Below are 16806 nucleotides of genomic sequence, written 5' to 3'. Positions count from 1 at the left end.
TGCACTTGCTGAGAGCATAAGGAAGCATCAGGGACACTTCAGTCTGAAAAAATAAGCAGTAGACATCCTACGTGTAGGATGTCTACAGGGTGATCTGGGCACTTTTTGGAAAATCTGAGGTTACCAGTGTGTTTAGAAGGTAGGTTCTACCCTATTTTCACCTGGAAAGTGGAAATTTGACCAAATTTTGACAGATAAAAGCCAAAAGACGAGAATTGCCAGACATCCTACCCAAATTGTGTCCAAGGCCTAATTTTGAGACCAAACCATAGGATGACTCCAAAGGCATGTTCTAAATGTTGTATTGAGTGCATGTGATAAATTTCATCTCATTTAGGTCAGTGAAAGGGAAGATTGAATAGACTTTAGCATTTTTGACTGAAAAAGGCAAGAATAGCTAGTTTTGGGGTCTTTTGACATCCAAACTCAAATCTAAGCATACCAGTGGGTTGCTGAAGACTAGGGGAATCTTTGGTCCAAGTTTGGGTTCATTCTGGGAAAAAAGACATCCTATGCGTAGGATGTCTACTGCATGATTCTGAGACCAAAATTCTCCTGTGACCATACCACGCTGTCATATAGCCTTAGATAAGCCTCCTAGGCAAATTTGGTCCAATTTGGAGTTGATTTGACTTGGGAATTCATCAGAACAGACATCAGGCTTCTGGAGCAGATTCTTGATCATTTGACCAACCTATAGGTGTCAGAATCAAAAAGTAAAAATAGCTGTGAGTTTAGCACATCAAGGGGAAGCTACAATGCAAGTTTGAGCTGAAATAGAGCAGAAAGACATCCTACGCGTAGGATGTCTCCAGGGTCATAAAGTGGTCAAAATTCTATTGTAGCCATATAGGGAGGTTCTAAGTGTCTCAAGGATTCCAGAACTTTTTTCAAAAGTGAATTTGGACCTTGTTTGGCCTATTTACCAAGCAAACACAGGAATTGTAAGACATCCTACTCTTGGAGTGCACTAGAAGCTTATGCAGCCCAAATCTTGACCTATTGGCATCCAAATTCAATTCTAAGCATACCATTGGGTTATTGAGCCCTAGGAGAATATTGGGATCAAGTTTGGACAAAATCTGAGCAGTTAGACATCCTACGCGTAGGATGTCTCCAGCTTGATTTAGGACTCCAAACCAACCTATGAGCACACCACTGTGATCAGCACATCAAGGAGAAGCTGGGGTGAAAATTTCAAGTCATTTTGAGCAAAAAGACATCCTATGCGTAGGATGTCTCAAGGCCATTTTTAGGTCCAAATAAAATTTTGAGCATACCATTGTGTTGCTCGACTTAAGGGGAGTCTCTGGACCAAATTTTGTTAAATTCTTAGCATATAGACATCCTACGCGTAGGATGTCTCCAGGCCAGTTTTAGGGTCCAACTGTAATTTTGACCATACAAGAGTGTTCACAGTGTCACAGAGATCCCAAATCTTCTTTCAAAATTGAATTTGGACTCATTTTGACCATTCTAAACTGCAATTCATTGTTTTGGCCATAACTTTCACAAACGGTATCGGATTGGAAAAGTTTTTATATCAAAACGTAGCTTGAGAGCGACACTATAGATCTTAGAGCAGAACTCGAACTAAATGCATGCCAACAGCAACCATCTAGTTCAACTTTGAAAAAACGCCGTTTAAGGCCTCAAAATGCATCCGGAAGTCAGGGGTGTCTAAAATCGAGAGTTCGAAAGAATTGTGAGAAAACGGTCACGGTTTTTGAAGACTGCTAAGTTAGCAGATTGAAATTATCTTTTGGGAAAACCATTGGTACCTGCGGAAAGGTGTAAAAGTTAACTACGGCCTAGTGTACGTCCATACATAAATCTGGTAGTAGTAAGACCATACACAAGGACTCTTGATTTTGCAACAACAATCGTAAGTTTTGGAGAACTTTAACACAAGATTTTTGCTAGCAAATCACTGCAACTTGTGCATAATTCTCTTGTGCTAGCTTAAGTTTAGTTCAGCTAAAAGCGAACTTGAAAGTCACTTCCGAGCTCAAGGAACAAGTGTGGCCGTCAAAGGTACATCAAGAATTTTGCATTCATTGTGAAAAAGTTTGCCAGCTAAATAGAATTTTGTAGATTGTGTGCTAAAGTGAACACGGTTAGCTAGACTCAAGAATCACTATGAAGGGAGTAGTCGTTGCAGTATAGTGGTAAGTTGCATAACTTATCACAGTGCTTCCACTAGATCGAGGCCTGCTAAAAAGCTCCAGGCAAAGCAAGCAGCCAGACAAGTCAGTATCAGCCTTGGCAAGCAAGGGAGATAAGAAGTTCAAGCAGTGCAAGCAAAGCCCAGTTCAATAACTCAGAGATTAAGGCATCCACAAAAGCTGAAGGACCTCAAGCGAAAAAGACCGAGACAAGGGTGATAATATTTTTATTAGCATTGAGGCAAGCAATTAGAGCTATCACTGAACAGGTACAACAAGGGAGTCAAGACGAAAGAAATGATGTCTCAAAGGAATCAGACCAGTCAGGAAGAGGCTTCAAGTACATCCACATAAATTACAAGAGAGAAAATTTGGATCTATCTGATTGGATACTACAAAGGACTGCCATGCTATGAGGATGACAATCGGAATTTGTACATCAAGAAAAAGAAAGATACAGAGGAAAATCGGACATCTCAATATGTGGAAGTTGAAACAGAGAAGAATGTACTACACCCACATCCAGATTTCATGGAAGACTGTCTGGGATCAATTTACATGAGGCACGGAAAATACATCGACAATGAGATAGAAATATTGTACAAGGATCAACTTACAGAACTCTACGCATATCCTCCAAGTATTTTTCTGTACAAAGCACAAGATGGAAAACGGAAAATTGGTACCCTCTATGGAGACGAAGACGGTTGATACTACAGGGCTGCCACAAGTCAGGAAGTTCCTATAGAAAACAATCATTACTTTGCAGCAGAAGCGTTTGGTTCAAGAGGAGAAGACTACATGTCTAAAGGTGGTAATGTATACCATCTTGTCATGGGTTTACCTCTTACTACGCACCTGGAAGAATTGACACCTACAACTGTCACTACACAAATGAGTGACACACCACATGACACACAACAAGGCACAACAGGGAAAGACACGGCACAAGTCTCGTGCACCACACTAGCACAAGACAAAGCACAAACACACCAAATTGCACAAACAGGGAATACGCCGGAAGTATCACCTATGAAGATAGCACAACTTCAAAAAGAACTAGCTCGGTCTCAAGAGCTACTTAACAAAGCACAAGAAGTCATATCATCAGGCATTAAACAGATGCCAACATCAGATATGGAACCCTCTCGGATGGGGGGAGTTCAAACTCAACAAAGAGACCCTATATCTTCAAGAGTGGGATTAAGAAGTCCAGTTTTACAAGAAGTAGTGTCCTTTTCAGGAGTCCAAGTGGAATTTCAAGAAGCATTGGAAGATGACGAGCCGGAGGAGAGACCACTGAAAATTCACAATGCCCAATGTAAAAGGTCAGGTCAAGATGTCATTGTGGTTGACAAATACAATAGGCACTATGAAATAGCCGATGTGAAAAATATGGATGAGTTTAGCAATTGTGGGCAACCTGTAAGTCACATAATTGGACCCCGTCCAAAAGCACCATCAAGGGAAACGGAAAACAAAAATTCGGTTCGATCTTCACCCTCGGTGCAGAACTCGCCAAAATCAACTCGGAAACATAGCCATAAGGCTATGCAGAAGCCCCACGTCAAAGACCATATACTGATGGAAGAATTAGCATTACAACTGCTAGAAAGCATGGATAGTGATTTGATCTTGTATGCAGCCAATAATGGAAGCTATTTTCAGCTTCTCAAGGACAAGACGATGAAGGATAAAGAGACAAAGCCAGTGGATACACCTAAGTCAGTCGTAATCTACAGGTTCAAGCATGCAAAGAAGAGGTCATATCTGTATCTTGATACCACAGGAAACCATTATCAACAGTATTATGGAGGACTGCCTCGTCCAAAGGGTGCACATGTTGAGATATCAACATATTGCGACCAATATGCCATTGGTCATTTAGTGAAGGACTGCCCAACAAATCTCTACATTGAAAAGAAGAAGCAACAAGCCAAAAGCAAAGTTCAGACAGTGACAACAAGGGAATGGAAGAAAGAATCCCCAACAAGGGAACAGTGACAACAAGGGAACGGAAGAAAGAAACCCCAACAAGATCTCCTGAAAAGAAGCAGATCTTATCACAGAGCACAAAAGATAGGCTCCAGACACAATTGCTTGAAGTCAAGGGTGTCAACGACATTATCATAGAGAATCAGGCTTTCAAAAAAGATCAATTGAATCAGTTGATTCGAGATTGTTTAAGGAACCTCAGTGAGGACAAGTCAAAGCATCCACAAGGTGATGAAGATGAAGCTCGTAGTTCAAGGTTCGAGAGCAAAAGAAGCCAAGATTCTGACCATAGTGAGCCAACACAAGAAGAGGTAACAAAAATTCTTAGTGCCACGTCACAAGTGGAAGACATGCAAATAGAATCAATGGATGAAGCTGAAAGTCTACCAAATAAATTCTCTATTGTGGACTCTTCATTGGTGATTGAACAAATCAAAGAGTATGAGAAGCTAAAAGAAGATGTAACTGAAGACATAGAATGCACAGAAGAACAGGAAATGACTGAGTCCAAGATTGACTACCAAGGACAAGCAATACAGGATATGAATGAATATTTTTGAGAAGACACTCTACAAAAACCCATGGAACAATGGAAACCAAAGGCCACGACGACCATTGCATCAGAAGAAGAGAGTCAACCTCAACATCCTGCTACACAAGCTTCAAAACATTTCCAAGAAGAAAAGTCACCATTGAATGACCTTCAAGTGCTAGAAGAAGTAAATAGTGACAGAGAGCTTCTGAAATCAAGAATCAAGGCATCACAGTCAGAAACTAGCAATGAACACCAACAAGCAGCTACAGTAGAAGATAGTAAGCACTTGGGACATGCTACAACCAGTCAAATGACAAAGAAGTTCAACATACAAGAGGATGACAAAGCCTTCAAGGCACAAAAGTCCAAGAAAAGTATCAAAAGGAAAGAGGACATCAGTTACTTGGCAGCCAACAAGAAGATTAAATTTTCGTTGGATGTGCATGAGAAACTGAAATTCAATTTTACAGCAGAGATAGATTGCACTGCCACGACTAATGTCATGTCTTATGGGCTGTGGTTACTTCTAGATAAGCCAGAACTATATGAAATTCAGGTACAGGTTCCTATATCACATGGAATAGCCGTCACAAGTTTAGGGATTGCAAAAGCTACCCTTACACTACGGTCAAAGGTAATCAAAGACAAATTCCTAGTGGTGGATTCCTCCAAAATGAGTACACATTTGATTTTGTCCAAGCACTGAGAAAAACCATTGGCAGAAGAACCTGAATTTTCAACAATGGTCATCACGACTAGCTCTCAAGAAATCCAGCCTACTACTGCTCCAAGATTATCGGCTTTCGACAAAGGCAAAGCCAAAATGAGCCCACAAAAGCAGCCCCTTAAATCAGAGTTTTCAATCCAGCCCTGAAAAGTTCAAGACATAGCTTCGACATCAACTGACCACATGCTTCCACATGAAAGACAGACTCCAAAGAAAATCTTTCAACCAAAATATCCTACACTGCGAGATCACCGTCGACAAAGGTTTTCAAAGGCCTACATTAAAGCTGAAGAAATTAAAGTCAAGGACCCAATATGGGTAAATGATCCTAGACAATTGACGAAAGATAAACACATAGGATGGATAGCCTCCCACTACATCTTAGTAGAGCAAGGCTATTATGTTACCATATACATGTGGTAGTGATGTGTGTGAACACACTAGGACCGCCGGGGCATTTTTTTCTTCTTTAGGAGGTTTTTTCCCCCGTGCATTGTATATATGCCCATCACTCTAGGGCTATCTATCTTTCCATTGCACACTAAGTAACACACTCTCTATTGTGTGCCTTGAGCTTCCTTCGTCTTCTCCAAGCTGTGTGTGTTTCTCTGCAACCCTAATTCCAACAATTGGTATCAGAGCAGGTCACGTCCTCCCGGGCTTAGTCGCCAGCTGCTCCAGCACACGCCTGCTCACTTTCTCCGATTTGAGTGAGCTTTGGCGAGCGTTCGCAGGTCGACAAAAATTTTGGGAGAGCTCGAAGAACTCGGTCTGCTCAAAATTTTGATTTGGGCTCATTTCAGCCTCCGTTTCCACTACAGGCAGTAAGTACTGCACAGGCTATTTTGTCATTTTTTGCAGAATTTTTGTCAGTGCCGTTTTCTGCATAACAGGTGCCTTATAGTCTTCTACGGTTTGTGCTATATAGCACAGGTTGTTCCCGCTCTGTTTCTCTTATTTTTGGGCAGTTTTCACATCAGGTGCATCATTTACCATGGCTGACAACAACAACAACACATGTGTTCAAGATGTTTGCTGCTAAGGATAGGTTGGATGGGGACAACTACCCTATGTGGGCTTATATGATGCCACATGTTCTTGTGTCAAAGGGTGTCTGGAACATTGTGCAGGGCATTGATGTACGTCCTGGTTCTAAGGATGTAGGCGATGTTGAGGATGTTGCAGATCTTGCTGCAAGGATTGCAGCTGTTAGAGTTGTTTTGCCTACGGCAGATGTTAAGGATGCACATGCTCATGTATTGATTGCGTTGTCCGTGAAGCGCACCATTGTTCCTCACATCCATTCAGCAAAATCTGCAAAACAGGCTTGGGATATTCTAGCAGGTCTTTATGCAAGCCGCAATGAGGCTAAAATTTCTTTGCTGTGTAAAGAGCTGGAGTCGAAGATTATGCATGAGGAAGATGATATGGACACTTTCCTTGCTAGTGTCAAGGATATCAATGAGCAGCTTATTTATGCAGGTGAAGTCATTTCAGACAGTTCCCTTGTGCAGACTGTTCTTGATGCCTTACCAGATTCCTACCAGACTTTTGCTAGTACTTGGAGACTGATGACCCAAGGAAATCCTGAAGTTGTCAAGTTTGATGCATTATGCACATTGCTGTTGCAAGAGTCACTTCCTAGAAAAAACAGGACTAGGCAGCGTGCAGTTGAACAGGCTTTTATTGCTTCTCAAAGAAAGGGTGGTAACAGTAATGCAACCACTTCTTATGGTTCTGCTGCGAGTGGCAAAAATTATGTTCCTAATGCTTCTGCTGGCAGTACTTCGTCTGGAAATTCTGGTGATAAGGGAAAAAATAAGATGCGTTGCCATTATTGTAAAGCCAATGATCACTTGATCAAGTCGTGTCCTAAGTTGAAGGCCAAAGAGGCTAAGAAGAAAGAGGGTGGTTCCACTGCAAATGCTGGTTCCACTACAAATGCAACCATTGTTGAGTCTTCTGTGAAAGGAGACTGTAATGCTGATGTTGATACAGAATGGGCTTTTACGCAGAGTGCACTTACAATCCTGCTGTCCATGATGCATGCTTGTCAGTTGTTGCCGCAGATTCACATGTGTGGTATTTCGACAGTGGTGCTACAAAGCACATTACCTCACATCGTGAATTGTTTACCTCTCTCGAGTCTGTCCCTCATGGGAATTCAGTCACTTGTGCCAACAACGCCTCTTATCCAATTCCGGGAGTTGGAAAGATTGTGCTCACTGCTGCTAATGGCAGTTCCTTCACACTTGTTGATGCACTTTATGTACCTGGGATCAAGAAGAATCTCTTGTCTATATCTACACTTGCTAGACTTGGACTTGTAGTCAAATTTGTGGATTACAGATGTACAGTTCATGATCTCAGTTTTGGTGATGAAATTGTTGCATCTGGCCTTTTGTGCCGTGGGCTGTATAAGCTCACTTTGTATGACAAGTGTGGACAAAATTTTGCAAATGCTGTTGCAGATTCAAGGGATATTTCAGATGCAAAACTTTGGTATGCACGTTTTGGTCATCTAAATTTTGCCTGTTTGCTGCGTTTGCAGAAATCTGATATGGTTGTTTCTTTGCCGCCTCTTGAAGTGCCTGTCAAAAATGTTTGTGAAGGCTGTATTTTGGGTAAGATGCAGCGTTCTAAATTTCCAAAGGATGGTTCAGTTGGGCCACATGCAGGTTGCAGCTTGTGCATAGTGATGTTTGTGGGCCCATGCAAACTCTGTCCTTGGGCAATTACCTGTACTTCGTGACTTTCATTGATGATTACTCCAAGCATGCCTGGGTATTTTCGCTTAAAGCGAAGTCCGAAGTTTTTATGTGCTTCAAAAAATTTCTGGCTATGCCTGAAAATTTCTCGAAATGTACTATGGGCACCCTCCGTTCCGATCGAGGGGGGGAGTATATGTCTCATGAATTTAATGCATTTCTGGCTAGTCGTGGGATAAAACACCAATGTACAGTGCCTTATACACCTCAACAAAATGGCGTTGTTGAGAGGAAAAACAGGTCACTGACGGAAATGGCACAATGTATGGTCAAAAGTCAAGCTTTGCCGCATTCTTTTTGGCTTGAGGCCATTATGTGTGCCACTTATATACTTAACAGGTGTCCTAGGAAAGCTTTGCAGTCTATTACTCCATATGAAGCATGGCATGATAGAAAACCTTCTATTGAGCACATGCGTGTTTTTGGCTGTTTGGCATATGCTTTGGTGCCACAAGTGCAGCGCAGAAAATTGGATGATAAGGCTGTCAAATGTATTATTTTTGGTTATAGTGCTGAAAGCAAAGGTTACAGGTTGTATCATCCGCAAACAAAACGTATTCTAGTTTCTCGGGATGTAGTGTTTGTGGAAGATTCTGTTCAGCCCTTGCTGTCATGTACTAGAGACAGTAATGTAAGCTCACAGGACATTTATGACACTTTGTTGCCTCTTTTCAGTGGTGGAAATACAAATGTAAGTTCCAATGAGGCAAATGTACAGCTTATGGGGGTTTCTGAAAATGTTTTAGATCAGCCTATTACTGATGCAGATGTACATGATGTACTTGATGAGGAAAGGGCTGAAAATGAGCAGGCTAGAGGTATGCCAAAATGGATGGTGCACACTTTGCGTGACAGTAAATTGGATGCACCTTTGTCTAGTCGTACTCGTTCAGGCTCTCGCCATGCATCTTATGCATCAGATTGTTATGCTTTGGCTGTGTCTAGCTTACATGATGTTGAGGAGCCTCTAACTTTTGATGAAGCACAAAATTATGAAAATTGGATGGCTGCCATGCAATCAGAATATGATGCACTTATAGAAAATGACACATGGACTTTATGTGATTTGCCTCCCGGAAAAAAGGCCATTGGTACGAAGTGGGTTTACAAGTTGAAACGCAAGCCGGATGGTGAGATCGATCGCCATAAGGCTCAACTTGTTGCAAAGGGTTATGCACAGCAAAAAGGCATAGATTATGAAGAGACTTTTTCTCCCACTTGTCGTATGACTACTGTGCGTTTTCTATGTGCATTGGAAGCTCATTTTGGTTGGGATGTACGTCAATCAGACATTGTTACTGCTTTCTTGAATGGTGACATATTTGAGGAAGTTTATGTAACGCAGCCTCGCGGTTTTGTCATAAAAGAAGAGGACAAAGTGTGCAAATGTAAGACGGCTTTGTATGGGTTGAAGCAATCTCCTCGTGCTTGGTATGAGAAAACTGACACTCATTTGGTTAAACGAGGCTTTCGTAACAGTCCAACAGAAAGCACATTGTATGTAAAGCGTGAGGATGATGTATTTCTCATCGTGGTTCTTTATGTTGATGATTTGATGATCACTGGACCAAATGAGAGACACATTGCTGAATTTAAGGCTGATTTGAATGCTACTTTCAAGATGAAAGATTTGGGGCTATTGCATCATTACTTGGGTATACAGTTTAAGCAATGTGATGGTGGTATTGCCTTGTGTCAAAAAAGTTACATAGAGACATTTGTCTATGTAAGTTTGGACTTCAGGATTGCAAACCTATTGCAACTCCCATGGAAACAGGTTTGAAGTTGAGTCTACATGATGCTGGCGATCCTGTTGATGTCACTCTTTACCAAACTGCTGTTGGCTGCCTCATTTATGTATGCAACACGAGGCCGGATATTCAGTTTGCAGTCTCACAGGTCAGCAGATTTATGCATAGCCCAGGGTCTAAGAATTGGCAGGCTGTCAAGAGGATTTTTCGCTACCTTAGTGGCACTTTACATCTTGGCTTGTTTTATCCCAAGGGGGGATCATTGCCGCCAGACTTACATGCTTTTTCGGACTCAGATTGGGCTGGTTGTTTTGACACGCGAGTGTCCACAAGTGGTTTTTGTTTCATGCTTGGCAATTCATGTATATCATGGTTGAGCAAGAAGAAACCTACTGGGGCCACTTCGAGTTGTGAGGCTGAGTACAGGGCAGTCTTCACAGCTACTGTTGAGTGTGTATGGCTCAGACGCCTTATGGCTGATTTGGGTGTTGGACAAGACACTGCCAACACTATCTACACTGACAGTCAGAGCACATTGGCAGTTGCGAGGAACCCAGTTTTTCATGCTCGCACAAAGCACATTGAGGTGCATTACCACTATGTCAGGGAGAGGCTCTCAGCAGGAGAGATCAACTTGGCTTATGTGCCAACACAGGACAACCTTGCAGATCTTTTCACAAAGGCATTGTCTCGTGAGAAGCTTGAAGCTTTCCGCAAAGCTTTGGGATTACTCCCCTTTGTGGACTGATCCTGTCCTCAGGGCATGGCACTTCCCTTTACTCATGTGCCAGCTCTCGTTCACCGCATCACTCCAGAGGGGATTTGTTACCATATACATGTCGTAGTGATGTGTGTGAACACACTAGGACCGCCGGGGCATTTTTTCCCTCTTTAGGAGGTTTTTTCCCCCGTGCATTGTATATACGCCCATCACTCTAGGGCTATCTATCTTTCCATTGCACACTAAGTAACACACTCTCTATTGTGTGCCTTGAGCTTCCTTCGTCTTCTCCAAGCTGTGTGTGTTTCTCTGCAACCCTAATTCCAACATATTATGAGGGTCAAAAGAAACTTTGGTTACAAAAACCACAGACCTCGGCTTATGTGGTGGATAAAGGTTTCAAAAAGCGTCTCCAAAAGCAACAAAGCTCATATTTATATCACCAAAGGAAACCAAACAACAAGGCTTGCGAAAGGTACGCAAGAAATTTCAAATCGAGCTGGCCTTCATACCAACATAAAACTTCATCGGTAAATAATCCCAAAAATGGCACTCTTGTACATCTCAATACGACATCAAAAACATCATGGGAAGTGCCATCTACAATTCTTCTGCACAAGGTTACTATCAAGGAAATCGAAGAATCTGGCTACCAAAGATGCCAGGTAAACATTCTTCAAGAAAATGACTTCAGCTTGAAAATAATCGCAATTTCACGGAAGGCAAAATCAAGGAAAATGTCACAGTCAAGGCAAAGGATATTTGCAAAGACACGCTAATCACACAATGCATATACAAATGGGTGCCAAAAGAACAACACATAACGAAGAAGATTGAAGTCATCTCTAGCTCTCAAGAAATGTCAAGACATGATAGACAAAGTGTTACGGAGAATGGAGCAAGCCATTCTTCTCAATCAAGGGACCACCAACAACAAAAAGAAATTTTGACAACCAAGGTCACCCAGGTATGGCAAAAGAAACCAATATTCCGAGTATGGTCCTTTACAAATCCTCTCTTCGAGGATGGGAGTTTTGAATTTCAAAACCTATTCTTGGTCGAAAGCTCCTGAGAGTAAGTCAAGTCGCCATAAAAATCATGGCATAAGAGTCAAGAGTCGGGTAGCTGAGCCACTAAATGAGCAAGTGTCAGACCCAAGCTTCATGTCTTAATATTTTTTGTGGTCTATGAGTCTCGATATTTAGATTATAGCTCAAGCTGGAAGAGTTGAGCATATTGTAAAATTGAGTCGCTCATGCTGGATAGGTGAGCATAAGAGTCGAAGTCTACTATTTTAAATGGTGGAGTGGCAGAGTAGTCCGGAAAACACTCACGCACATGAACACAGTGGGGAGAGTGGAAAAAATATCGTCGACAAAAACCCTTCTTGTGAGTAACGGCAGCTCTTGAAGTCAAATATATTTATTGCTTCTCTAGCTACGTTCACTCCTGGAAGCACCCATTCAAACTCTTCTCGCACCGCATATTGTTTCCCATGAATCTATCTGTGCAAGCATATATAATGTCCCATCATTGGACATTTGCATTTGACACGATTTGTGTTCCACCCATGCACTTACACAACAAAATGACGATGACGAAGCGGTAACGGTTTCATAAGCAAACGACTTTGACTTCAAGCTACTAACACTTATCCAATGTATATCCAGTCAATAATAGTAGCCATACGGCCATAAGTACTTTAACTCAACAAAACTCGGTTACATCAATACATAAGTACATATAGCCTCACATTTAATGGTGACTAAATGCATTTTTTTCCCACTGGGTTTTTCCCTTTAGTCCTATCTAGGTATCCAAGACCTTCATTTTGTAATATACGCCACATTTTATCTTTACTATTTTCTTGTAAAAACACAAAAAACCAGACCAACAACATCCCCAAACAACTACATGCTCATCAACTATAGGATCCAAGGGGAGCGGCCCATAAAAAATTCAAAAAGGCTTCAAGTTTACAGGTACACGTGCAGGATGACACCCAAAGAACAAACAATACAGAGTTTCCAAGATAATGACTTGTGGCAACAACAAACCTCACTCAACCTATTCACGCTACAACAACCAATCGGAAGGGGAGAGCTATGGATTCAACTACACTACATGTACAAGAAAAAGGTGCCTCTACAACATACAAAGCATCTGGTAGAAGCAACTACAACAACAAAAGCTTCAACCAACACCAAAACACGAAGCACTCTTCAAGGTCACTACAGACATAGAGTCTTGTCGGGGACGACAAGACTTCGGAGGGGGAGAGTGTTGAAAGGTCAACCTTTCAACAACGCTTCCACAAAGATTCCATAAAGATTCCTCAAAGATTCTCTAAAGATTCCAAATAAAGATGTTGATGAAGTGACGAAGACGAAGATGGATGCTGTAATGTGAAGATACAAGCTCATGGACATCATCGAATATCCCGTTATTATTATTTTGAGCCATTACGGCCACTTTTGTAATGTTTATGGGAACTTCATATTTTAAGTCGGCAATTGTATTTTGGCCAGAGATGCTTGTTGGATGAGCAAAGCCAGCTCACAGTGTTGTAATTAAGCTCTATAGAAGCCTAGCCCGACAAATCAGGTCATTTTGGCCGGACATTAGGTTTTCTAAGGTTTAGTATATAAACCAAAACCTAAATCTTTTTAAAGAGACTTCTAATAATCTGATCTTCTGTGTCGTGGGAGACTGCGAGAGAGTGAGAGAGTGTGTGTGTGTGTGCTACAGGAGCTACGGTGGTCGGAATCGCAAACGGAGAGCAGCAGTGTGTTGCCCACGAGGAGAGCTACGCGTTGATGCTTGCATCACGCGCATTCGTCTGTGTTTTGGCAGATTCACCCGCGAGCTACTTTTGGAGTTTCGGTGAGTAACTGTTGTCCGTTTTTGCATTTTAGCATATCCACACGATCAGAGCGAGTAGAGCTACACATTAGGCACTTTAGTTTTTGGAAATGTCGACCTACAAAAACCGGTCAGACATCCTACGCGTTTTTTGCACGGAGGGTATTGGGTAGGTTTTTTTGGTCACGGACCTTAGGGAGAGTGGCCTATTGGTGTTGATAGGATATCCCTCAAGTTTCGTAACGTTTCAAGAACGTCTAATGGGCTTTTGGCTTGCGGTAGCATCATAGGAGACTCTCACATTCACAGAACCGATGGCATGTAGATTTGATATCTCTGTAGGAAGTAGTCATTAGTCGGTCGAGTAGAGGTTGACACCCTTTGCTTGCTTCCACGCGCCTGCGGGTCGAGCTTCGTCCTCAGTTGACATTATATGTTAGGTGAGTTCTCGCTATGCTGACGTCCGTCGCGACGTATCGGTCCAACAGACGCTCTGCATAATGGATGTGTATCAAGTAAGTGGGAGGGTTTTAAAGACAAAGACCTATGCATCAACATGGATCAAGAGCAATGTAGGAAGCTAAAGACACCATGCATAAGGGATGTTTTACCAGAGGTCAGTAACAAGTAGGTAAGTATATATGGCTGGAGGTTTAAATTTGGACCATGTTTCAAAGGCTTGGGAATGGAATAAGAGTCATTTGTGTGGTGATTTAGACTCGCAGATGGGCAATGCCTCTAGTCTATGTAGAGATAGTCAACATGTTTCCAACCCAATAAGGATTACATCATCAAAGTCTAGTGTTTGCATAGGATGCATGGAATGCATTGGACCTTGGTTGAAAACTTGCAAGGGAAATTTGGTCATTTTGAAAGGCCAAAATTTAGGCTCATTCCCGTGAAGTTCACTAAGATAAAACACCTTATATCACGTGCAAAATGGGGACATTTAAAAAACCCTATGTAATTTTTTTGGGCAAGTTAACCCTACCCTTATGTGGATCCAAAGTATAATTAAAAATGGCCTTCCTATATATATATATATATATATATATATATATATATATATATATATATATATATATATATATATATATATATATATATATAATATATATATAATATATATATATATATAATATATATATATTTATATTTATATTTGAGCCTCTATTTATGAGAGGTCCTAATATAGATAGTATATTTCCTAACTGCCAGCAAATATGAAACTAAAACTTCTTAATATACACCTCTCATGACTTGAAAGGTGGGAATTTGTTAAAGAAAAAGATCTTAATATGTTAAAGGGCTTTATTGCTCACTTCATGCTCTCTCTCTCTCTCTCTCTAATCTTTTCCCTCTTGCACTTTACCCTAAAGTCCAATGCGTATTTGCAAATTGGGGCAACCTTACAACTCAATCAACACCTCTCTCTCTCTCTCTAGGGTTGTTTGTTGATGATATGAAGCATCTGTCCTCATCAATTGATATTTACTTACATGGAAAATAGAAATAAAGGACACAATGATAAAAGAGGAAGCAATAGTGGAAGACAAATGATGTGTATGTTTGCAATGAGTATGGGATTATGCTTCAAAATCTAATAACATTCTTGTAGGAGAGACTAAGGAACGAAACGTTGCTAGAGGAAGTGGAGAAGGCAAAATTGAAAATGGCCATAATTGAGGGCTAGAGGAAGTGCCTTGGATTAGTGAATTGATTTTGAAACACCGTGTTAGTGGATTTTTTGAGCCCGTGACATAAAACTCAAGGATGGTTTGAACATCACCTCTCATGACCTAATATCATGCTTTATGAGAATCGATATACATAAAAAAAAGTTTGGGTAGTGGCTATTTTAATCGGTTTTATATTGTATCTAGCTGGGTTGTATTTATATGCCAGTACTAGAAAAGAAATATGTATAAAACTCATTAAACATCGAAATCCCGAGTAATCACTGAATAGCGATGGTTTGAACATCACCTCTCTTGACCTAATATCATGCTATATGAGAATCGATACATATAGAAAAAAGTTTGGGTAGTGGCTATTTTTTATCGGTTTTAGATTGTATCTAGCTGGGTTGTATTTATACGCCCATACTGGAAAAAAAAATATGTATAAAACGTCATTATACGTCGAATCCCGAGTAATCACCGAATAGCCGTATTTTTTATTTTCAATCGAAATATCTTTCGATCAAAAAAATTATCCATGTAAAGGCAATCGCCGATTTCGATCGAAAACAGCGACTACAGTTGGAGGGCCATAGACAGATAGAGACTATTGAGGTATACTTTTATACTTGTTTAATTGTGTACTACCTTGTTTTTTTGTGTTGTGCCCAACTCGTGTGTTGTAGTAGTTTTTCTCTCACCACAGAGTTGGCTTGCAGGTTATAGGCCACTTCGTGGTGTGTAGCCATCCGGCTCACTCCAAAAGTGAGTAGAATCTAGTCTCTTTTCTCTTGTTGTTCAGCCACTTGGCTCACTATAGGGAAGGGTTTTATGACAGACTTAGATTCTCACTCGTGTGGTAAGGTAGTATAACTATCACCATAGATTTGAGTTAGAGTTTAGTGGTCGACTCGTGGATCAAATCATCATTTTTACCATGTGGAAACGCAAGAGTTCTGCTCGTGAAACAGAGTGGAGAGATGCATAGTTCATACCCTCTTCATCTCTATGTGACGCACTGCTTACTCTTGTGCTTCAAACTCCAAAGGCATGTCATTGTTCATCAAAATAGATGACTTGGTGTTGTCTTGGATGTAGATACATACAATATTTGACCTACATATGAGATTATTAAGTTGTCCGTTGATGTTTGTGTTGTGAGTTCCACACACTTCATCAGGGATTAGATTAATTCACATCATCGTTCTTACTACATAGAAATATGAGGGTTACGTTTGTCTACCTAAGAGTGGAGAGATGCATACCTATGCCCTCTTCATCTTAGCATGACACACCTTGCCCTTGTAATTTTTGATCCGTAGATACGCCACTCATCACTAGATGACTTGGTGTTGTCTTGGATGTAAATATGTATGATGTTTGACCATAATCTGAGATTGTTAAACTGTCCGTTGATGGTTGTGTTGTGCGTTCCACACACTTCATAAAGGATTAGATTGATTAAACTAGCAATCAACATTACAACAACGTCCAACACTTGTGCTGAGCATACCTCACCCAACCTGGGTTGTTCACATGTATGCTCCGGATGTTTGCGTGTATTATGTAACGCACATAATAGGGTCTAGTTCTTGTGATGAGA

This window comes from Adiantum capillus-veneris, chromosome 10 (assembly GCF_014529385.1).
Source record: "Adiantum capillus-veneris isolate H3 chromosome 10, ASM1452938v2, whole genome shotgun sequence".
Classification (NCBI taxonomy): domain Eukaryota; kingdom Viridiplantae; phylum Streptophyta; class Polypodiopsida; order Polypodiales; family Pteridaceae; genus Adiantum; species Adiantum capillus-veneris.
The sequence above is the reverse complement of the archived record's forward strand: the minus strand, read 5'-3'. Positions refer to the sequence as shown.